Here is a 24,000-nt window from a genome sequence, read left to right as displayed (position 1 = left end):
CCTAGCTTTTCAGAAATAAATGTCATGTGGATATGAGGATTAACACTACTTTGGCAATTTTATGACTTGTTTTCAGCATTTTTCCCTCTGTAAACTCTATGTTTAACTTTCAATACTCTTTAAGCTGATGTGTGGAAACTAGCAGCTATGATGTCCCCCATAAAAAACACACAGAATCAGTGATTCCTACTTTTTTTTCTTTGCAGCACATTTAGCAGTACCAATATGAAAGTCAAAATTAATCAATACTGAGCTGTGTGAATGTGAATTCAGCTTTGGAGTAAACTAAATCAACCGCTTGATGATGCAACTTCACCTGCCTTTAACTGCCCAAATCTGATAGCCTTTCACTGGGCTGAATACTCATCACTCCTCTTCCCCTGTTTCCTATACATAGAGTATAAAAAGAGATGTAACCTGACACCTCATTATGCTGGCAGGCTATGTGCTGGCTTTGGTTTTGGGTATGTACACACATATGATAAAAATCAACATATCTGAAGATACATTTAGATGAATCAGAAGCAAATCTTGAAAAATGTGCTAAGTTTGTTCAAAAGGAGCCTGGATAGCTCAGTCAGTAGAGCATCAGACTTTTAATCTGAGGGTCCAGGGTTCAAGTCCCTGTTCAGGCATTAAGCTTTTAAATCTCAACAGATCACTTTGTATTGTTTAAATCTCGGCTTGTGCTTGAAGATTAGTTGCATGCTTAATGCATTTGTTTGACATGAGAAATAAAATGCTCTTTTACAGTAGAGAAAAAAACAAAAAACATGTCTTTGAATATGTCCATATTCACGACAAATCATTGATTATGTGCTTGGTTTTGGCTTTGAACAGTCATATTGGATGATAATTTTTCTGAGTTTACTTAAATATGGACAGAGACATTTTTTTTGAAAATGTTGCAAAAGTGCACTTAGAAAGAACCTGGATAGCTCAGTCTGTAAAGCACCCGTCTTTTAATCTGAGGGTCCATTATTTACATCATTGTTCAGTTTTGAGGCTTTTTAACCTAGACCTATCATTTATCTTTGTTTAAATCATACCTAGCTTTTCAGAAATAAATGTCATGTGGATATGAGGATTAACACTACTTTGGCAATTTTATGACTTGTTTTCGGCATTTTTCCCTCTGTAGACTCTATGTCTAACTTTCAATACTCTTTAAGCTGATGTGTGGAAACTAGCAGCTATGATGTCTCCCATAAAAAACACACAGAATCAGAGTGATTCCTACTTTTTTTTCTTTGCAGCACATTTAGCAGTACCAATATGAAAGTCAAAATTAATCAATACTGAGCTGTGTGAATGTGAATTCAGCTTTGGAGTAAACTAAATCAACCACTTGATGATGCAACTTCACCTGCCTTTAACTGCCCAAATCTGATAGCCTTTCACTGGGCTGAATACTCATCACTCCTCTTCCCCTGTTTCCTATACATAGAGTATAAAAAGAGATGTAACCTGACACCTCATTATGCTGGCAGACTATGTGCTGGCTTTGGTTTTGGGTATGTACACACATATGAAAAAAATCAACATATCTGAAGATACATTTAGATGAATCAGAAGTAAATCTTGAAAAATGTGCTACGTTTGCTCAGAAGGAGCCTGATGCTCTACCAGTTGGTAGAGCATCAGACTTTTAATCTGAGGGTCCAGGGTTCAAGTCCCTGTTCAGGCGTTAAGCTTTTAAATCTCAACAGATCACTTTGTATAGTTTAAATCTCAGCTTGTGCTTGAAGATTAGTTGCATGCTTAATGCATTTGTTTGACATGAGAAATAAAATGCTCTTTTACAGTAGAGAAAAAAACAAAAAACATGTCTTTGAATATGTTCATATTCACGACAAATCATTGATTATGTGCTTGGTTTTGGCTTTGAACAGTCATATTGGATGATAATTTTTCTGAGTTTACTTAAATATGGACAGAGACATTTTTTTTGAAAATGTTGCAAAAGTGCACTTAGAAAGAACCTGGATAGCTCAGTCTGTAAAGCACCTGTCTTTTAATCTGAGGGTCCATTATTTACATCATTGTTCAGTTTTGAGGCTTTTTAACCTAGACCTATCATTTATCTTTGTTTAAATCATACCTAGCTTTTCAGAAATAAATGTCATGTGGATGTGAGGATTAACACTACTTTGGCAATTTTATGACTTGTTTTCGGCATTTTTCCCTCTGTAGACTCTATGTCTAACTTTCAATACTCTTTAAGCTGATGTGTGGAAACTAGCAGCTATGATGTCTCCCATAAAAAACACACAGAATCAGAGTGATTCCTACTTTTTTTTCTTTGCAGCACATTTAGCAGTACCAATATGAAAGTCAAAATTAATCAATACTGAGCTGTGTGAATGTGAATTCAGCTTTGGAGTAAACTAAATCAACCGCTTGATGATGCAACTTCACCTGCCTTTAACTGCCCAAATCTGATAGCCTTTCACTGGGCTGAATACTCATCACTCCTCTTCCCCTGTTTCCTATACATAGAGTATAAAAAGAGATGTAACCTGACACCTCATTATGCTGGCAGACTATGTGCTGGCTTTGGTTTTGGGTATGTACACACATATGAAAAAAATCAACATATCTGAAGATACATTTAGATGAATCAGAAGTAAATCTTGAAAAATGTGCTACGTTTGCTCAGAAGGTGCCTGATGCTCTACCAGTTGATAGAGCATCAGACTTTTAATCTGAGGGTCCAGGGTTCAAGTCCCTGTTCAGGCGTTAAGCTTTTAAATCTCAACAGATCACTTTGTATAGTTTAAATCTCAGCTTGTGCTTGAAGATTAGTTGCATGCTTAATGCACTTGTTTGACATGAGAAATAAAATGCTCTTATACACTAGAGAAAAAACAAAAAACATGTCTTTGAATATGGCCAAACTCACGACAAATTATTGATTATGTGCTTGGTTTTGGCTTTGAACAGTCATATTAAATGATAATTTTTCTGAATATAATTAAATATGGACAGAGACATTTTTTTTTAAATGTTGCAACAGTGCACTTAGAAAAAAAATTGGACAGCTCAGTCAGTAAAGCAACCGTCTTTTAATCTGAGGGTCCATTATTTACGTCATTGTTCAGTTTTGAGGCTTTTTAACCTAGATCTATCATTTAGCTTTGTTTAAATCATACCTAGCTTTTCAGAAATAAATGTCATGTGGATATGAGGATTAACACTACTTTGGCAATTTTATGACTTGTTTTCTGCATTTTTCCCTCTGTAGACTCTATGTCTAACTTTCAGTACTCTTTAAGCTGATGGGTGGAAACTAGCAGCTATGATGTCTCCCATAAAAAAAACACAGAATCAGAGTGATTCCTACTTTTTTTTCTTTGCAGCACATTTAGCAGTACCAATATGAAAGTCAAAATTAATCAATACTGAGCTGTGTGAATGTGAATTCAGCTTTGGAGTAAACTAAATCAACCGCTTCATGATGCAACTTCACCTGCCTTTAACTGCCCAAATCTGATAGCCTTTCACTGGGCTGAATACTCATCATTCCTCTTCCCCTGTTTCCTATACATAGAGTATAAAAAGAGATGTAACCTGACACCTCATTACGCTGGCAGACTATGTGCTGGCTTTGGTTTTGGGTATGTACACACATATGAAAAAAATCAACATATCTGAAGATACATTTAGATGAATCAGAAGCAAATCTTAAAAAATGTGCTAAGCTTGTTCAGAAGGATCCTGGATAGCTCAGTCGGTAGAGCATCAGTTTTTTAATCTGAGGGTCCAGGGTTCAAGTCCCTGTTCAGGTGTTAAGCTTTTAAATCTCAACAGATCACTTTGTATTGTTTAAATCTCAGCTTGTGCTTGAAGATTAGTTGCATGCTTAATGCTCTTGTTTGACATGAGAAATAAAATGCTCTTGTTTGACATGAGAAATAAAATGCTCTTTTACACTAGAGAAAAAAACAAACAACATGTCTTTGAATATGTCCAAATTCACGACAAATCATTGATTATGTGCTTGGTTTTGGCTTTGAAAAGTCATATTGCATGATAATTTTTCTGAGTATACTTAGATATGGACAGAGACATTTTCATTGAAAATGTTGCAAAAGTGCACTTAGAAAGAACCTGGATAGCTTAGTCTGTAAAGCACCCGTCTTTTAATCTGAGGGTCCATTATTTACATCATTGTTCAGTTTTGAGGCTTTTTAACCTAGACCTATCATTTAGCTTTGTTTAAATCATACCTAGCTTTTCAGAAATAAATGTCATGTGGATATGAGGATTAATACTACTTTGACAATTTTATGACTTGTTTTCAGCATTTTTCCCTCTGTAAACTCTATGTTTAACTTTCAATACTCTTTAAGCTGATGTGTGGAAACTAGCAGCTATGATGTCCCCCATAAAAAACACACAGAATCAGTGATTCCTACTTTTTTTTCTTTGCAGCACATTTAGCAGTAGCAATATGAAAGTCAAAATTAATCAATACTGAGCTGTGTGAATGTGAATTCAGCTTTGGAGTAAACTAAATCAACCGCTTGATGATGCAACTTCACCTGCCTTTAACTGCCCGAATCTGATAGCCTTTCACTGGGCTGAATACTCATCACTCCTCTTCCCCTGTTTCCTATACATAGAGTATAAAAAGAGATGTAACCTGACACCTCATTATGCTGGCAGACTATGTGCTGGCTTTGGTTTTGGGTATGTACACACATATGATAAAAATCAACATATCTGAAGATACATTTAGATGAATCAGAAGCAAATCTTGAAAAATGTGCTAAGTTTGTTCAAAAGGAGCCTGGATAGCTCAGTCAGTAGAGCATCAGACTTTTAATCTGAGGGTCCAGGGTTCAAGTCCCTGTTCAGGCATTAAGCTTTTAAATCTCAACAGATCACTTTGTATTGTTTAAATCTCGGCTTGTGCTTGAAGATTAGTTGCATGCTTAATGCATTTGTTTGACATGAGAAATAAAATGCTCTTTTACAGTAGAGAAAAAAACAAAAAACATGTCTTTGAATATGTCCATATTCACGACAAATCATTGATTATGTGCTTGGTTTTGGCTTTGAACAGTCATATTGGATGATAATTTTTCTGAGTTTACTTAAATATGGACAGAGACATTTTTTTTGAAAATGTTGCAAAAGTGCACTTAGAAAGAACCTGGATAGCTCAGTCTGTAAAGCACCCGTCTTTTAATCTGAGGGTCCATTATTTACATCATTGTTCAGTTTTGAGGCTTTTTAACCTAGACCTATCATTTATCTTTGTTTAAATCATACCTAGCTTTTCAGAAATAAATGTCATGTGGATATGAGGATTAACACTACTTTGGCAATTTTATGACTTGTTTTCGGCATTTTTCCCTCTGTAGACTCTATGTCTAACTTTCAATACTCTTTAAGCTGATGTGTGGAAACTAGCAGCTATGATGTCTCCCATAAAAAACACACAGAATCAGAGTGATTCCTACTTTTTTTTCTTTGCAGCACATTTAGCAGTACCAATATGAAAGTCAAAATTAATCAATACTGAGCTGTGTGAATGTGAATTCAGCTTTGGAGTAAACTAAATCAACCGCTTGATGATGCAACTTCACCTGCCTTTAACTGCCCAAATCTGATAGCCTTTCACTGGGCTGAATACTCATCACTCCTCTTCCCCTGTTTCCTATACATAGAGTATAAAAAGAGATGTAACCTGACACCTCATTATGCTGGCAGACTATGTGCTGGCTTTGGTTTTGGGTATGTACACACATATGAAAAAAATCAACATATCTGAAGATACATTTAGATGAATCAGAAGTAAATCTTGAAAAATGTGCTACGTTTGCTCAGAAGGAGCCTGATGCTCTACCAGTTGGTAGAGCATCAGACTTTTAATCTGAGGGTCCAGGGTTCAAGTCCCTGTTCAGGCGTTAAGCTTTTAAATCTCAACAGATCACTTTGTATAGTTTAAATCTCAGCTTGTGCTTGAAGATTAGTTGCATGCTTAATGCACTTGTTTGACATGAGAAATAAAATGCTCTTATACACTAGAGAAAAAACAAAAAACATGTCTTTGAATATGGCCAAACTCACGACAAATTATTGATTATGTGCTTGGTTTTGGCTTTGAACAGTCATATTAAATGATAATTTTTCTGAATATAATTAAATATGGACAGAGACATTTTTTTTTAAATGTTGCAACAGTGCACTTAGAAAAAAAATTGGACAGCTCAGTCAGTAAAGCAACCGTCTTTTAATCTGAGGGTCCATTATTTACGTCATTGTTCAGTTTTGAGGCTTTTTAACCTAGATCTATCATTTAGCTTTGTTTAAATCATACCTAGCTTTTCAGAAATAAATGTCATGTGGATATGAGGATTAACACTACTTTGGCAATTTTATGACTTGTTTTCAGCATTTTTCCCTCTGTAAACTCTATGTTTAACTTTCAATACTCTTTAAGCTGATGTGTGGAAACTAGCAGCTATGATGTCCCCCATAAAAAACACACAGAATCAGTGATTCCTACTTTTTTTTCTTTGCAGCACATTTAGCAGTAGCAATATGAAAGTCAAAATTAATCAATACTGAGCTGTGTGAATGTGAATTCAGCTTTGGAGTAAACTAAATCAACCGCTTGATGATGCAACTTCACCTGCCTTTAACTGCCCAAATCTGATAGCCTTTCACTGGGCTGAATACTCATCACTCCTCTTCCCCTGTTTCCTATACATAGAGTATAAAAAGAGATGTAACCTGACACCTCATTATGCTGGCAGACTATGTGCTGGCTTTGGTTTTGGGTATGTACACACATATGATAAAAATCAACATATCTGAAGATACATTTAGATGAATCAGAAGCAAATCTTGAAAAATGTGCTAAGTTTGTTCAAAAGGAGCCTGGATAGCTCAGTCAGTAGAGCATCAGACTTTTAATCTGAGGGTCCAGGGTTCAAGTCCCTGTTCAGGCATTAAGCTTTTAAATCTCAACAGATCACTTTGTATTGTTTAAATCTCGGCTTGTGCTTGAAGATTAGTTGCATGCTTAATGCATTTGTTTGACATGAGAAATAAAATGCTCTTTTACAGTAGAGAAAAAAACAAAAAACATGTCTTTGAATATGTCCATATTCACGACAAATCATTGATTATGTGCTTGGTTTTGGCTTTGAACAGTCATATTGGATGATAATTTTTCTGAGTTTACTTAAATATGGACAGAGACATTTTTTTTGAAAATGTTGCAAAAGTGCACTTAGAAAGAACCTGGATAGCTCAGTCTGTAAAGCACCCGTCTTTTAATCTGAGGGTCCATTATTTACATCATTGTTCAGTTTTGAGGCTTTTTAACCTAGACCTATCATTTATCTTTGTTTAAATCATACCTAGCTTTTCAGAAATAACTGTCATGTGGATATGAGGATTAACACTACTTTGGCAATTTTATGACTTGTTTTCGGCATTTTTCCCTCTGTAGACTCTATGTCTAACTTTCAATACTCTTTAAGCTGATGTGTGGAAACTAGCAGCTATGATGTCTCCCATAAAAAACACACAGAATCAGAGTGATTCCTACTTTTTTTTCTTTGCAGCACATTTAGCAGTACCAATATGAAAGTCAAAATTAATCAATACTGAGCTGTGTGAATGTGAATTCAGCTTTGGAGTAAACTAAATCAACCGCTTGATGATGGAACTTCACCTGCCTTTAACTGCCCAAATCTGATAGCCTTTCACTGGGCTGAATACTCATCACTCCTCTTCCCCTGTTTCCTATACATAGAGTATAAAAAGAGATGTAACCTGACACCTCATTATGCTGGCAGACTATGTGCTGGCTTTGGTTTTGGGTATGTACACACATATGAAAAAAATCAACATATCTGAAGATACATTTAGATGAATCAGAAGCAAATCTTGAAAAATGTGCTAAGCTTGTTCAGAAGGAGCCTGGATAGCTCAGTCGGTAGAGCATCAGTTTTTTAATCTGAGGGTCCAGGGTTCAAGTCCCTGTTCAGGTGTTAAGCTTTTAAATCTCAACAGATCACTTTGTGTTGTTTAAATCTCAGCTTGTGCTTGAAGATTAGTTGCATGCTTAATGCTCTTGTTTGACATGAGAAATAAAATGCTCTTGTTTGACATGAGAAATAAAATGCTCTTTTACACTAGAGAAAAAAACAAAAAACATGTCTTTGAATATGTCCAAATTCACGACAAATCATTGATTATGTGCTTGGTTTTGGCTTTGAAAAGTCATATTGCATGATAATTTTTCTGAGTATACTTAGATATGGACAGAGACATTTTCATTGAAAATGTTGCAAAAGTGCACTTAGAAAGAACCTGGATAGCTTAGTCTGTAAAGCACCCGTCTTTTAATCTGAGGGTCCATTATTTACATCATTGTTCAGTTTTGAGGCTTTTTAACCTAGACCTATCATTTAGCTTTGTTTAAATCATACCTAGCTTTTCAGAAATAAATGTCATGTGGATATGAGGATTAACACTACTTTGGCAATTTTATGACTTGTTTTCAGCATTTTTCCCTCTGTAAACTCTATGTTTAACTTTCAATACTCTTTAAGCTGATGTGTGGAAACTAGCAGCTATGATGTCCCCCATAAAAAACACACAGAATCAGTGATTCCTACTTTTTTTTCTTTGCAGCACATTTAGCAGTAGCAATATGAAAGTCAAAATTAATCAATACTGAGCTGTGTGAATGTGAATTCAGCTTTGGAGTAAACTAAATCAACCGCTTGATGATGCAACTTCACCTGCCTTTAACTGCCCAAATCTGATAGCCTTTCACTGGGCTGAATACTCATCACTCCTCTTCCCCTGTTTCCTATACATAGAGTATAAAAAGAGATGTAACCTGACACCTCATTATGCTGGCAGACTATGTGCTGGCTTTGGTTTTGGGTATGTACACACATATGATAAAAATCAACATATCTGAAGATACATTTAGATGAATCAGAAGCAAATCTTGAAAAATGTGCTAAGTTTGTTCAAAAGGAGCCTGGATAGCTCAGTCAGTAGAGCATCAGACTTTTAATCTGAGGGTCCAGGGTTCAAGTCCCTGTTCAGGCATTAAGCTTTTAAATCTCAACAGATCACTTTGTATTGTTTAAATCTCGGCTTGTGCTTGAAGATTAGTTGCATGCTTAATGCATTTGTTTGACATGAGAAATAAAATGCTCTTTTACAGTAGAGAAAAAAACAAAAAACATGTCTTTGAATATGTCCATATTCACGACAAATCATTGATTATGTGCTTGGTTTTGGCTTTGAACAGTCATATTGGATGATAATTTTTCTGAGTTTACTTAAATATGGACAGAGACATTTTTTTTGAAAATGTTGCAAAAGTGCACTTAGAAAGAACCTGGATAGCTCAGTCTGTAAAGCACCCGTCTTTTAATCTGAGGGTCCATTATTTACATCATTGTTCAGTTTTGAGGCTTTTTAACCTAGACCTATCATTTATCTTTGTTTAAATCATACCTAGCTTTTCAGAAATAAATGTCATGTGGATATGAGGATTAACACTACTTTGGCAATTTTATGACTTGTTTTCGGCATTTTTCCCTCTGTAGACTCTATGTCTAACTTTCAATACTCTTTAAGCTGATGTGTGGAAACTAGCAGCTATGATGTCTCCCATAAAAAACACACAGAATCAGAGTGATTCCTACTTTTTTTTCTTTGCAGCACATTTAGCAGTACCAATATGAAAGTCAAAATTAATCAATACTGAGCTGTGTGAATGTGAATTCAGCTTTGGAGTAAACTAAATCAACCGCTTGATGATGCAACTTCACCTGCCTTTAACTGCCCAAATCTGATAGCCTTTCACTGGGCTGAATACTCATCACTCCTCTTCCCCTGTTTCCTATACATAGAGTATAAAAAGAGATGTAACCTGACACCTCATTATGCTGGCAGACTATGTGCTGGCTTTGGTTTTGGGTATGTACACACATATGAAAAAAATCAACATATCTGAAGATACATTTAGATGAATCAGAAGTAAATCTTGAAAAATGTGCTACGTTTGCTCAGAAGGAGCCTGATGCTCTACCAGTTGGTAGAGCATCAGACTTTTAATCTGAGGGTCCAGGGTTCAAGTCCCTGTTCAGGCGTTAAGCTTTTAAATCTCAACAGATCACTTTGTATAGTTTAAATCTCAGCTTGTGCTTGAAGATTAGTTGCATGCTTAATGCACTTGTTTGACATGAGAAATAAAATGCTCTTATACACTAGAGAAAAAACAAAAAACATGTCTTTGAATATGGCCAAACTCACGACAAATTATTGATTATGTGCTTGGTTTTGGCTTTGAACAGTCATATTAAATGATAATTTTTCTGAATATAATTAAATATGGACAGAGACATTTTTTTTTAAATGTTGCAACAGTGCACTTAGAAAAAAAATTGGACAGCTCAGTCAGTAAAGCAACCGTCTTTTAATCTGAGGGTCCATTATTTACGTCATTGTTCAGTTTTGAGGCTTTTTAACCTAGATCTATCATTTAGCTTTGTTTAAATCATACCTAGCTTTTCAGAAATAAATGTCATGTGGATATGAGGATTAACACTACTTTGGCAATTTTATGACTTGTTTTCTGCATTTTTCCCTCTGTAGACTCTATGTCTAACTTTCAGTACTCTTTAAGCTGATGGGTGGAAACTAGCAGCTATGATGTCTCCCATAAAAAACACACAGAATCAGAGTGATTCCTACTTTTTTTTCTTTGCAGCACATTTAGCAGTACCAATATGAAAGTCAAAATTAATCAATACTGAGCTGTGTGAATGTGAATTCAGCTTTGGAGTAAACTAAATCAACCGCTTCATGATGCAACTTCACCTGCCTTTAACTGCCCAAATCTGATAGCCTTTCACTGGGCTGAATACTCATCATTCCTCTTCCCCTGTTTCCTATACATAGAGTATAAAAAGAGATGTAACCTGACACCTCATTACGCTGGCAGACTATGTGCTGGCTTTGGTTTTGGGTATGTACACACATATGAAAAAAATCAACATATCTGAAGATACATTTAGATGAATCAGAAGCAAATCTTGAAAAATGTGCTAAGCTTGTTCAGAAGGAGCCTAGATAGCTCAGTCGGTAGAGCATCAGTTTTTAAATCTGAGGGTCCAGGGTTCAAGTCCCTGTTCAGGTGTTAAGCTTTTAAATCTCAACAGATCACTTTGTATTGTTTAAATCTCAGCTTGTGCTTGAAGATTAGTTGCATGCTTAATGCTCTTGTTTGACATGAGAAATAAAATGCTCTTGTTTGACATGAGAAATAAAATGCTCTTTTACACTAGAGAAAAAAACAAAAAACATGTCTTTGAATATGTCCAAATTCACGACAAATCATTGATTATGTGCTTGGTTTTGGCTTTGAAAAGTCATATTGCATGATAATTTTTCTGAGTATACTTAGATATGGACAGAGACATTTTCATTGAAAATGTTGCAAAAGTGCACTTAGAAAGAACCTGGATAGCTTAGTCTGTAAAGCACCCGTCTTTTAATCTGAGGGTCCATTATTTACATCATTGTTCAGTTTTGAGGCTTTTTAACCTAGACCTATCATTTAGCTTTGTTTAAATCATACCTAGCTTTTCAGAAATAAATGTCATGTGGATATGAGGATTAACACTACTTTGGCAATTTTATGACTTGTTTTCAGCATTTTTCCCTCTGTAAACTCTATGTTTAACTTTCAATACTCTTTAAGCTGATGTGTGGAAACTAGCAGCTATGATGTCCCCCATAAAAAACACACAGAATCAGTGATTCCTACTTTTTTTTCTTTGCAGCACATTTAGCAGTAGCAATATGAAAGTCAAAATTAATCAATACTGAGCTGTGTGAATGTGAATTCAGCTTTGGAGTAAACTAAATCAACCGCTTGATGATGCAACTTCACCTGCCTTTAACTGCCCAAATCTGATAGCCTTTCACTGGGCTGAATACTCATCACTCCTCTTCCCCTGTTTCCGATACATAGAGTATAAAAAGAGATGTAACCTGACACCTCATTATGCTGGCAGACTATGTGCTGGCTTTGGTTTTGGGTATGTACACACATATGATAAAAATCAACATATCTGAAGATACATTTAGATGAATCAGAAGCAAATCTTGAAAAATGTGCTAAGTTTGTTCAAAAGGAGCCTGGATAGCTCAGTCAGTAGAGCATCAGACTTTTAATCTGAGGGTCCAGGGTTCAAGTCCCTGTTCAGGCATTAAGCTTTTAAATCTCAACAGATCACTTTGTATTGTTTAAATCTCGGCTTGTGCTTGAAGATTAGTTGCATGCTTAATGCATTTGTTTGACATGAGAAATAAAATGCTCTTTTACAGTAGAGAAAAAAACAAAAAACATGTCTTTGAATATGTCCATATTCACGACAAATCATTGATTATGTGCTTGGTTTTGGCTTTGAACAGTCATATTGGATGATAATTTTTCTGAGTTTACTTAAATATGGACAGAGACATTTTTTTTGAAAATGTTGCAAAAGTGCACTTAGAAAGAACCTGGATAGCTCAGTCTGTAAAGCACCCGTCTTTTAATCTGAGGGTCCATTATTTACATCATTGTTCAGTTTTGAGGCTTTTTAACCTAGACCTATCATTTATCTTTGTTTAAATCATACCTAGCTTTTCAGAAATAAATGTCATGTGGATATGAGGATTAACACTACTTTGGCAATTTTATGACTTGTTTTCGGCATTTTTCCCTCTGTAGACTCTATGTCTAACTTTCAATACTCTTTAAGCTGATGTGTGGAAACTAGCAGCTATGATGTCTCCCATAAAAAACACACAGAATCAGAGTGATTCCTACTTTTTTTTCTTTGCAGCACATTTAGCAGTACCAATATGAAAGTCAAAATTAATCAATACTGAGCTGTGTGAATGTGAATTCAGCTTTGGAGTAAACTAAATCAACCGCTTGATGATGCAACTTCACCTGCCTTTAACTGCCCAAATCTGATAGCCTTTCACTGGGCTGAATACTCATCACTCCTCTTCCCCTGTTTCCTATACATAGAGTATAAAAAGAGATGTAACCTGACACCTCATTATGCTGGCAGACTATGTGCTGGCTTTGGTTTTGGGTATGTACACACATATGAAAAAAATCAACATATCTGAAGATACATTTAGATGAATCAGAAGTAAATCTTGAAAAATGTGCTACGTTTGCTCAGAAGGAGCCTGATGCTCTACCAGTTGGTAGAGCAGCAGACTTTTAATCTGAGGGTCCAGGGTTCAAGTCCCTGTTCAGGCGTTAAGCTTTTAAATCTCAACAGATCACTTTGTATAGTTTAAATCTCAGCTTGTGCTTGAAGATTAGTTGCATGCTTAATGCACTTGTTTGACATGAGAAATAAAATGCTCTTATACACTAGAGAAAAAACAAAAAACATGTCTTTGAATATGGCCAAACTCACGACAAATTATTGATTATGTGCTTGGTTTTGGCTTTGAACAGTCATATTAAATGATAATTTTTCTGAATATAATTAAATATGGACAGAGACATTTTTTTTTAAATGTTGCAACAGTGCACTTAGAAAAAAAATTGGACAGCTCAGTCAGTAAAGCAACCGTCTTTTAATCTGAGGGTCCATTATTTACGTCATTGTTCAGTTTTGAGGCTTTTTAACCTAGATCTATCATTTAGCTTTGTTTAAATCATACCTAGCTTTTCAGAAATAAATGTCATGTGGATATGAGGATTAACACTACTTTGGCAATTTTATGACTTGTTTTCAGCATTTTTCCCTCTGTAAACTCTATGTTTAACTTTCAATACTCTTTAAGCTGATGTGTGGAAACTAGCAGCTATGATGTCCCCCATAAAAAACACACAGAATCAGTGATTCCTACTTTTTTTTCTTTGCAGCACATTTAGCAGTAGCAATATGAAAGTCAAAATTAATCAATACTGAGCTGTGTGAATGTGAATTCAGCTTTGGAGTAAACTAAATCAACCGCTTGATGATGCAACTTCACCTGCCTTTAACTGCCCAAATCTGATAGCCTTTCACTGGGCTGAATACTCATCACTCCTCTTCCCCTGTTTCCTATACATAGAGTATAAAAAGAGATGTAACCTGACACCTCATTATGCTGGCAGACTATGTGCTGGCTTTGGTTTTGGGTATGTACACACATATGATAAAAATCAACATATCTGAAGATACATTTAGATGAATCAGAAGCAAATCTTGAAAAATGTGCTAAGTTTGTTCAAAAGGAGCCTGGATAGCTCAGTCAGTAGAGCATCAGACTTTTAATCTGAGGGTCCAGGGTTCAAGTCCCTGTTCAGGCATTAAGCTTTTAAATCTCAACAGATCACTTTGTATTGTTTAAATCTCGGCTTGTGCTTGAAGATTAGTTGCATGCTTAATGCATTTGTTTGACATGAGAAATAAAATGCTCTTTTACAGTAGAGAAAAAAACAAAAAACATGTCTTTGAATATGTCCATATTCACGACAAATCATTGATTATGTGCTTGGTTTTGGCTTTGAACAGTCATATTGGATGATAATTTTTCTGAGTTTACTTAAATATGGACAGAGACATTTTTTTTGAAAATGTTGCAAAAGTGCACTTAGAAAGAACCTGGATAGCTCAGTCTGTAAAGCACCCGTCTTTTAATCTGAGGGTCCATTATTTACATCATTGTTCAGTTTTGAGGCTTTTTAACCTAGACCTATCATTTATCTTTGTTTAAATCATACCTAGCTTTTCAGAAATAACTGTCATGTGGATATGAGGATTAACACTACTTTGGCAATTTTATGACTTGTTTTCGGCATTTTTCCCTCTGTAGACTCTATGTCTAACTTTCAATACTCTTTAAGCTGATGTGTGGAAACTAGCAGCTATGATGTCTCCCATAAAAAACACACAGAATCAGAGTGATTCCTACTTTTTTTTCTTTGCAGCACATTTAGCAGTACCAATATGAAAGTCAAAATTAATCAATACTGAGCTGTGTGAATGTGAATTCAGCTTTGGAGTAAACTAAATCAACCGCTTGATGATGCAACTTCACCTGCCTTTAACTGCCCAAATCTGATAGCCTTTCACTGGGCTGAATACTCATCACTCCTCTTCCCCTGTTTCCTATACATAGAGTATAAAAAGAGATGTAACCTGACACCTCATTATGCTGGCAGACTATGTGCTGGCTTTGGTTTTGGGTATGTACACACATATGAAAAAAATCAACATATCTGGATACATTTAGATGAATCAGAAGTAAATCTTGAAAAATGTGCTACGTTTGCTCAGAAGGAGCCTGATGCTCTACCAGTTGGTAGAGCATCAGACTTTTAATCTGAGGGTCCAGGGTTCAAGTCCCTGTTCAGGCGTTAAGCTTTTAAATCTCAACAGATCACTTTGTATAGTTTAAATCTCAGCTTGTGCTTGAAGATTAGTTGCATGCTTAATGCACTTGTTTGACATGAGAAATAAAATGCTCTTATACACTAGAGAAAAAACAAAAAACATGTCTTTGAATATGGCCAAACTCACGACAAATTATTGATTATGTGCTTGGTTTTGGCTTTGAACAGTCATATTAAATGATAATTTTTCTGAATATAATTAAATATGGACAGAGACATTTTTTTTTAAATGTTGCAACAGTGCACTTAGAAAAAAAATTGGACAGCTCAGTCAGTAAAGCAACCGTCTTTTAATCTGAGGGTCCATTATTTACGTCATTGTTCAGTTTTGAGGCTTTTTAACCTAGATCTATCATTTAGCTTTGTTTAAATCATACCTAGCTTTTCAGAAATAAATGTCATGTGGATATGAGGATTAACACTACTTTGGCAATTTTATGACTTGTTTTCTGCATTTTTCCCTCTGTAGACTCTATGTCTAACTTTCAGTACTCTTTAAGCTGATGGGTGGAAACTAGCAGCTATGATGTCTCCCATAAAAAACACACAGAATCAGAGTGATTCCTACTTTTTTTTCTTTGCAGCACATTTAGCAGTACCAATATGAAAGTCAAAATTAATCAATACTGAGCTGTGTGAATGTGAATTCAGCTTTGGAGTAAACTAAATCAACCGCTTCATGATGCAACTTCACCTGCCTTTAACTGCCCAAATCTGATAGCCTTTCACTGGGCTGAATACTCATCATTCCTCTTCCCCTGTTTCCTATACATAGAGTATAAAAAGAGATGTAACCTGACACCTCATTACGCTGGCAGACTATGTGCTGGCTTTGGTTTTGGGTATGTACACACATATGAAAAAAATCAACATATCTGAAGATACATTTAGATGAATCAGAAGCAAATCTTGAAAAATGTGCTAAGCTTGTTCAGAAGGAGCCTGGATAGCTCAGTCGGTAGAGCATCAGTTTTTTAATCTGAGGGTCCAGGGTTCAAGTCCCTGTTCAGGTGTTAAGCTTTTAAATCTCAACAGATCACTTTGTATTGTTTAAATCTCAGCTTGTGCTTGAAGATTAGTTGCATGCTTAATGCTCTTGTTTGACATGAGAAATAAAATGCTCTTGTTTGACATGAGAAATAAAATGCTCTTTTACACTAGAGAAAAAAACAAAAAACATGTCTTTGAATATGTCCAAATTCACGACAAATCATTGATTATGTGCTTGGTTTTGGCTTTTAAAAGTCATATTGCATGATAATTTTTCTGAGTATACTTAGATATGGACAGAGACATTTTCATTGAAAATGTTGCAAAAGTGCACTTAGAAAGAACCTGGATAGCTTAGTCTGTAAAGCACCCGTCTTTTAATCTGAGGGTCCATTATTTACATCATTGTTCAGTTTTGAGGCTTTTTAACCTAGACCTATCATTTAGCTTTGTTTAAATCATACCTAGCTTTTCAGAAATAAATGTCATGTGGATATGAGGATTAACACTACTTTGGCAATTTTATGACTTGTTTTCAGCATTTTTCCCTCTGTAAACTCTATGTTTAACTTTCAATACTCTTTAAGCTGATGTGTGGAAACTAGCAGCTATGATGTCCCCCATAAAAAACACACAGAATCAGTGATTCCTACTTTTTTTTCTTTGCAGCACATTTAGCAGTAGCAATATGAAAGTCAAAATTAATCAATACTGAGCTGTGTGAATGTGAATTCAGCTTTGGAGTAAACTAAATCAACCGCTTGATGATGCAATTTCACCTGCCTTTAACTGCCCAAATCTGATAGCCTTTCACTGGGCTGAATACTCATCACTCCTCTTCCCCTGTTTCCTATACATAGAGTATAAAAAGAGATGTAACCTGACACCTCATTATGCTGGCAGACTATGTGCTGGCTTTGGTTTTGTGTATGTACACACATATGATAAAAATCAACATATCTGAAGATACATTTAGATGAATCAGAAGCAAATCTTGAAAAATGTGCTAAGTTTGTTCAAAAGGAGCCTGGATAGCTCAGTCAGTAGAGCATCAGACTTTTAATCTGAGGGTCCAGGGTTCAAGTCCCAGTTCAGGCATTAAGCTTTTAAATCTCAACAGATCACTTTGTATTGTTTAAATCTCGGCTTGTGCTTGAAGATTAGTTGCATGCTTAATGCATTTGTTAGACATGAGAAATAAAATGCTCTTTTACAGTAGAGAAAAAAACAAAAAACATGTCTTTGAATATGTCCATATTCACGACAAATCATTGATTATGTGCTTGGTTTTGGCTTTGAACAGTCATATTGGATGATAATTTTTCTGAGTTTACTTAAATATGGACAGAGACATTTTTTTTGAAAATGTTGCAAAAGTGCACTTAGAAAGAACCTGGACAGCTCAGTCTGTAAAGCAACCGTCTTTTAATCTGAGGGTCCATTATTTACATCATTGTTCAGTTTTGAGGCTTTTTAACCTAGACCTATCATTTAGCTTTGTTTAAATCATACCTAGCTTTTCAGAAATAAATGTCATGTGGATATGAGGATTAACACTACTTTGGCAATTTTATGACTAGTTTTCAGCATTTTTCCCTCTGTAGACTCTATGTCTAACTTTCAATACTCTTTAAGCTGATGTGTGGAAACTAGAAGCTATGATGTCTCCCATAAAAAACACACAGAATCAGAGTGATTCCTACTTTTTTTTCTTTGCAGCACATTTAGTAGTACCAATATGAAAGTCAAAATTAATCAATACTGAGTTGTGTGAATGTGAATTCAGCTTTGGAGTAAACTAAATCAACCGCTTGATGATGCAACTTCACCTGCCTTTAACTGCCCAAATCTGATAGCCTTTCACTGGGCTGAATACTCATCACTCCTCTTCCCCTGTTTCCTATACATAGAGTATAAAAAGAGATGTAACCTGACACCTCATTATGCTGGCAGACTATGTGCTGGCTTTGGTTTTGGGTATGTACACACATATGAAAAAAATCAACATATCTGAAGATACATTTAGATGAATCAGAAGTAAATCTTGAAAAATGTGCTAAGCGTGTTCAGAAGGCGACTGGATAGCTCAGTTGGTAGAGCATCAGACTTTTAGTCTGAGGGTCCAGGGTTCAAGTCCCTGTTCAGGCGTTAAGCTTTTAAATCTCATCAGATCACTTTGTATAGTTTAAATCTCAGCTTGTGCTTGAAGATTAGTTGCATGCTTAATGCTCTTGTTTGACATGAGAAATAAAATGCTCTTTTACACTAGAGAAAAAAACAAAAAACATGTCTTTGAATATGTCCAAATTCACGACAAATCATTGATTATGTGCTTGGTTTTGGTTTTGGCTTTGAACAGTCATATTGGATGATAATTTTTCTGAGTATACTTAAATATGGACAGAGACATTTTTTTCGAAAATGTTGCAAAAGTGCACTTAGAAAGAACCTGGATAGCTCAGTCTGTAAAGCACCCGTCTTTTAATCTGAGAGTCCATTATTTACGTCATTGTTCAGTTTTGAGGCTTTTTAACCTAGACCTATCATTTAGCTTTGTTTAAATGATACCTAGCTTTTCAGAAATAAATGTCATATGGATATGAGGATTAACACTACTTTGGCAATTTTATGACTTGTTTTCGGCATTTTTCCCTCTGTAGACCCTATGTCTAACTTTCGATACTCTTTAAGCTGATGTGTGGAAACTAGCAGCTATGATGTCTCCCATAAAAAACACACAGAATCAGAGTGATTCCTACTTTTTTTTCTTTGCAGCACATTTAGCAGTACCAATATGAAAGTCAAAATTAATCAATACTGAGCTGTGTGAATGTGAATTCAGCTTTGGAGTAAACTAAATCAACCGCTTGATGATGCAACTTCACCTGCCTATAACTGCCCAAATCTGATAGCCTTTCACTGGGCTGAATACTCATCACTCCTCTTCCCCTGTTTCCTATACATAGAGTATAAAAAGAGATGTAACCTGACACCTCATTATGCTGGCAGACTATGTGCTGGCTTTGGTTTTGGGTATGTACACACATATGAAAAAAAATCAACATATCTGAAGATACATTTAGATGAATCGGAAGCAAATCTTGAAAAATGTGCTAAGTTTGATCAGAAGGAGCTTGGATAGCTCAGTCGGTAGAGCACCAGACTTTTAATCTGATGGTCCAGGGTTCAAGTCCCTGTTCAGGCATTAAGCTTTTAAATCTCAACAGATCACTTTGTATTGTTTAAATCTCAGCTTGTGCTTGAAGATTAGTTGCATGCTTAATGCACTTGATTGACATGAGAAATAAAATGCTCTTTTACAGTAGAGAAAAAAACAAAAAACATGTCTTTGAATATGTCCAAATTCACGACAAATCATTGATTATGTGCTTGGCTTTGAACAGTCATATTGGATGATAATTTTTCTGAGTATACTTAAATATGGACACAGACATTTTTTTTGAAAATGTTGCAAAAGTGCACTTAGAAAGAACCTGGATAGCTCAGTCTGTAAAGCACCCGTCTTTTAATCTGAGGGTCCATTATTTACGTCATTGTTCAGTTTTGAGGCTTTTTAACCTAGACCTATCATTTAGCTTTGTTTAAATCATACCTAGCTTTTCAGAAATAAATGTCATGTGGATATGAGGATTAACACTACTTTGGCAATTTTATGACTTGTTTTCGGCATTTTTCCCTCTGTAGACTCTATGTCTAACTTTCAATACTCTTTAAGCTGATGTGTGGAAACTAGCAGCTATGATGTCTCCCATAAAAAACACACAGAATCAGAGTGATTCCTACTTTTTTTATTTGCAGCACATTTAGCAGTACCAATATGAAAGTCAAAATTAATCAATACTGAGCTGTGTGAATGTGAATTCAGCTTTGGAGTAAACTAAATCAACCGCTTGATGATGCAACTTCACCTGCCTTTAACTGCCCAAATCTGATAGCCTTTCACTGGGCTGAATACTCATCACTCCTCTTCCCCTGTTTCCTATACATAGAGTATAAAAAAAGATGTAACCTGACACCTCATTATGCTGGCAGACTATGTGCTGGCTTTGGTTTTGGGTATGTACACACATATGAAAAAAATCAACATATCTGAAGATACATTTAGATGAATCGGAAGTAAATCTTGAAAAATGTGCTAAGTTTGTTCAGAAGGAGCCTGGATAGCTCAGTCGGTAGAGCATCAGACTTTTAATCTGAGGGTCCAGGGTTCAAGTCCCTGTTCAGGCGTTAAGTTTTTAAATCTCAACAGATCACTTTGTATTGTTTAAATCTCAGCTTGTGCTTGAAGTTTAGTTGCATGCTTAATGCACTTGTTTGACATGAGAAATAAAATGCTCTTATACACTAGAGAAAAAACAAAAAAACATGTCTTTGAATATGTCCAAACTCACGACAAATGATTGATTATGTGCTTGGTTTTGACTTTGAACAGTCATATTGGATGATAATTTTTCTGAGTATACTTAAATATGGACAGAGACATTTTTTTCGAAAATGTTGCAAAAGTGCACTTAGAAAGAACCTGGATAGCTCAGTCTGTAAAGCATCCGTCTTTTAATCTGAGGGTCCATTATTTACGTCATTGTTCAGTTTTGAGGCTTTTTAACCTAGACCTATCATTTATCTTTGTTTAAATGATACCTAGCTTTTCAGAAATAAATGTCATATGGATATGAGGATTAACACTACTTTGGCAATTTTATGACTTGTTTTCGGCATTTTTCCCTCTGTAGACTCTATGTCTAACTTTCGATACTCTTTAAGCTGATGTGTGGAAACTAGCAGCTATGATGTCTCCCATAAAAAACACACAGAATCAGAGTGATTCCTACTTTTTTTTCTTTGCAGCACATTTAGCAGTACCAATATGAAAGTCAAAATTAATCAATACTGAGCTGTGTGAATGTGAATTCAGCTTTGGAGTAAACTAAATCAACCGCTTGATGATGCAACTTCACCTGCCTTTAACTGCCCAAATCTGATAGCCTTTCACTGGGCTGAATACTCATCACTCCTCTTCCCCTGTTTCCTATACATAGAGTATAAAAAGAGATGTAACCTGACACCTCATTATGCTGGCAGACTATGTGCTGGCTTTGGTTTTGGGTATGTACACACATATGAAAAAAATCAACATATCTGAAGATACATTTAGATGAATCGGAAGTAAATCTTGAAAAATGTGCTAAGTTTGTTCAGAAGGCGACTGGATAGCTCAGTTGGTAGAGCATCAGACTTTTAGTCTGAGGGTCCAGGGTTCAAGTCCCTGTTCAGGCGTTAAGCTTTTAAATCTCAACAGATCACTTTGTATAGTTTAAATCTCAGCTTGTGCTTGAAGATTAGTTGCATGCTTAATGTTCTTGTTTGACATGAGAAATAAAACGCTCTTTTACACTAGAGAAAAAAACAAAAAACATGTCTTTGAATATGTCCAAATTCACGACAAATCATTGATTATGTGCTTGATTTTGGCTTTGAACAGTCATATTGGATGATAATTTTTCTGAGTATACTTTAATTTGGACAGAGACATTTTTTTTGAAAATGTAGCAAAAGTGCACTTAGAAAGAACCTGTATAGCTCAGTCTGTAAAGCACCCGTCTTTCAATCTGAGGGTCCATTATTTACGTCATTTTTCAGTTTTGAGGCTTTTTAACCTAGACCTATCATTTAGCTTTGTTTAAATCATACCTAGCTTTTCAGAAATAAATGTCATGTGGATATGAGGATTAACACTACTTTGGCAATTTTATGACTTGTTTTCTGCATTTTTCCCTGTGTAGACTCTATGTCTAACTTTCAGTACTCTTTAAGGTGATGGGTGGAAACTAGCAGCTATGATGTCTCCCATAAAAAACACACAGAATCAGAGTGATTCCTACTTTTTTTTCTTTGCAGCACATTTAGCAGTACCAATATGAAAGTCAAAATTAATCAATACTGAGCTGTGTGAATGTGAATTCAGCTTTGGAGTAAACTAAATCAACCGCTTGATGATGCAACTTCACCTGCCTTTAACTACCCAAATCTGATAGCCTTTCACTGGGCTGAATATTCATCATTCCTCTTCCCCTGTTTCCTATACATAGAGTATAAAAAAAGATGTAACCTGACACCTCATTATGCTGGCAGACTGTGTGCTGGCTTTGGTTTTGGGTATGTACACACATATGAAAAAAATCAACATATCTGAAGATACATTTAGATGAATCGGAAGTAAATCTTGAAAAATGTGCTAAGTTTGTTCTGAAGTAGCCTGGATAGCTCAGTCAGTAGAACATCAGACTTTTAATCTCAGGGTCCAGGGTTCAAGTCCCTGTTCAGGCATTAAGCTTTTAAATCTCAACAGATCACTTTGTATTGTTTAAGGCTGTGTGCCCACGTAGCGTTTTTCAAGCGTATATGCTGCGGAATTTCCGCAGCGTAAAAGCTTGAAAAACGCATGTATATCCGCACCCCATGGTCCCCAATGGCATTCCGCAATGTCAATGCCCATGATGCGGATTTTTCCGCAGCGTATATGCTGCGGTCAAAAATCCGCAGCATGTTCATTAATTTTGCGGAAGCGCAGTGGAATCAATATGCGGATGGTACCCAAGTCTGGAGGAGAGGAGACTCTCATCCAGACCTGGGTACCAAAGAACCTGTAAAAAAAAGAATAAAATAAAGTTTATACTTATCTTCTGATGTGTTCCCTCCATCGCGCTGTTGTCTGAAGGACCTGCCACGTCATTGAGTCATGTGATCCATCACATGACTCAATGACATCACCGTAGGTCCTGCACACAACAGCGTGAGCCGCTCAAGCCTCCGGACGGGGCAGAGAATGCATCAGAAGGTGAGTATAAACTTTATTTTTTTATTTTTTACCATTCTGAACAAGTTGTCAAGCACTTTTCCAAGTGATGCTTGGAGAAGTGCTTGATAACCCGCATGCGGAAATGCATGCAAAGTAGCCTCACAAACGCTTCTACCTGTCGGGAAAACCGCATGTAATATCCGCATGCGATTTTCCCGCCAGGGAGAAGCGTAAAAAATATGCTTCAGGTCCGCAACGTGGGCACATAGCCTTAATCTCAGCTTGTGCTTGAAGATTAGTTGCATGCTTAATGCACTTGATTGACATGAGAAATAAAATGCTCTTTTACAGTAGAGAAAAAAACAAAAAACATGTCTTTGAATATGTCCAAACTCACGACAAATCATTGATTATGTGCTTGGTTTTGGCTTTGAACAGTCATATTGGATGATAATTTTTCTGAATATACTTAAATATGGACAGAGACATTTTTTTTGAAAATGTTGCAAAAGTGCACTTAGAAAGAACCTGGATAGCTCAGTCTGTAAAGCACCCGTCTTTTAATCTGAGGGTCCATTATTTACGTCATTGTTCAGTTTTGAGGCTTTTTAACCTAGACCTATCATTTAGCTTTGTATAAATCATACCTAGCTTTTCAGAAATAAATGTCATGTGGATATGAGGATTAACACTACTTTGGCAATTTTATGACTTGTTTTCTGCATTTTTCCCTCTGTAGACT

General features: G+C 35.8%; 14 non-coding genes across 14 annotated transcripts; all 14 read left to right on the top strand.

The window, feature by feature from the left end:
• Positions 1–562: 562 nt before the first annotated feature.
• On the top strand, positions 563–635 carry TRNAK-UUU (transfer RNA lysine (anticodon UUU)). The gene has a single exon. It is a non-coding gene; the product is annotated as a tRNA-Lys (tRNA).
• A 3,080-nt stretch (positions 636–3,715) lies between these two features.
• Positions 3,716–3,788, top strand: TRNAK-UUU (transfer RNA lysine (anticodon UUU)). Its single transcript has one exon. It is a non-coding gene; the product is annotated as a tRNA-Lys (tRNA).
• Positions 3,789–4,790: 1,002 nt separating this feature from the next.
• Positions 4,791–4,863, top strand: TRNAK-UUU (transfer RNA lysine (anticodon UUU)). Its single transcript has one exon. It is a non-coding gene; the product is annotated as a tRNA-Lys (tRNA).
• A 2,026-nt stretch (positions 4,864–6,889) lies between these two features.
• TRNAK-UUU (transfer RNA lysine (anticodon UUU)) lies at positions 6,890–6,962 on the top strand. The gene has a single exon. It is a non-coding gene; the product is annotated as a tRNA-Lys (tRNA).
• Positions 6,963–7,939: 977 nt separating this feature from the next.
• TRNAK-UUU (transfer RNA lysine (anticodon UUU)) lies at positions 7,940–8,012 on the top strand. The gene has a single exon. It is a non-coding gene; the product is annotated as a tRNA-Lys (tRNA).
• Positions 8,013–9,014: 1,002 nt separating this feature from the next.
• Positions 9,015–9,087, top strand: TRNAK-UUU (transfer RNA lysine (anticodon UUU)). The gene has a single exon. It is a non-coding gene; the product is annotated as a tRNA-Lys (tRNA).
• Positions 9,088–12,190: 3,103 nt separating this feature from the next.
• Positions 12,191–12,263, top strand: TRNAK-UUU (transfer RNA lysine (anticodon UUU)). The gene has a single exon. It is a non-coding gene; the product is annotated as a tRNA-Lys (tRNA).
• Positions 12,264–14,289: 2,026 nt separating this feature from the next.
• On the top strand, positions 14,290–14,362 carry TRNAK-UUU (transfer RNA lysine (anticodon UUU)). Its single transcript has one exon. It is a non-coding gene; the product is annotated as a tRNA-Lys (tRNA).
• A 2,026-nt stretch (positions 14,363–16,388) lies between these two features.
• Positions 16,389–16,461, top strand: TRNAK-UUU (transfer RNA lysine (anticodon UUU)). Its single transcript has one exon. It is a non-coding gene; the product is annotated as a tRNA-Lys (tRNA).
• A 1,002-nt stretch (positions 16,462–17,463) lies between these two features.
• On the top strand, positions 17,464–17,536 carry TRNAK-UUU (transfer RNA lysine (anticodon UUU)). Its single transcript has one exon. It is a non-coding gene; the product is annotated as a tRNA-Lys (tRNA).
• A 977-nt stretch (positions 17,537–18,513) lies between these two features.
• Positions 18,514–18,586, top strand: TRNAK-UUU (transfer RNA lysine (anticodon UUU)). The gene has a single exon. It is a non-coding gene; the product is annotated as a tRNA-Lys (tRNA).
• A 984-nt stretch (positions 18,587–19,570) lies between these two features.
• Positions 19,571–19,643, top strand: TRNAK-UUU (transfer RNA lysine (anticodon UUU)). The gene has a single exon. It is a non-coding gene; the product is annotated as a tRNA-Lys (tRNA).
• A 970-nt stretch (positions 19,644–20,613) lies between these two features.
• Positions 20,614–20,686, top strand: TRNAK-UUU (transfer RNA lysine (anticodon UUU)). Its single transcript has one exon. It is a non-coding gene; the product is annotated as a tRNA-Lys (tRNA).
• A 977-nt stretch (positions 20,687–21,663) lies between these two features.
• Positions 21,664–21,736, top strand: TRNAK-UUU (transfer RNA lysine (anticodon UUU)). The gene has a single exon. It is a non-coding gene; the product is annotated as a tRNA-Lys (tRNA).
• Positions 21,737–24,000: the final 2,264 nt, after the last annotated feature.

The sequence above is a fragment of the Phyllobates terribilis genome, unplaced genomic scaffold (assembly GCF_046119375.1).
Source record: "Phyllobates terribilis strain yellow unplaced genomic scaffold, ASM4611937v1 Scaffold_1__5_contigs__length_1240528914, whole genome shotgun sequence".
Taxonomy (NCBI): domain Eukaryota; kingdom Metazoa; phylum Chordata; class Amphibia; order Anura; family Dendrobatidae; genus Phyllobates; species Phyllobates terribilis.
The sequence above is the reverse complement of the archived record's forward strand: the minus strand, read 5'-3'. Positions and strand labels throughout refer to the sequence as shown.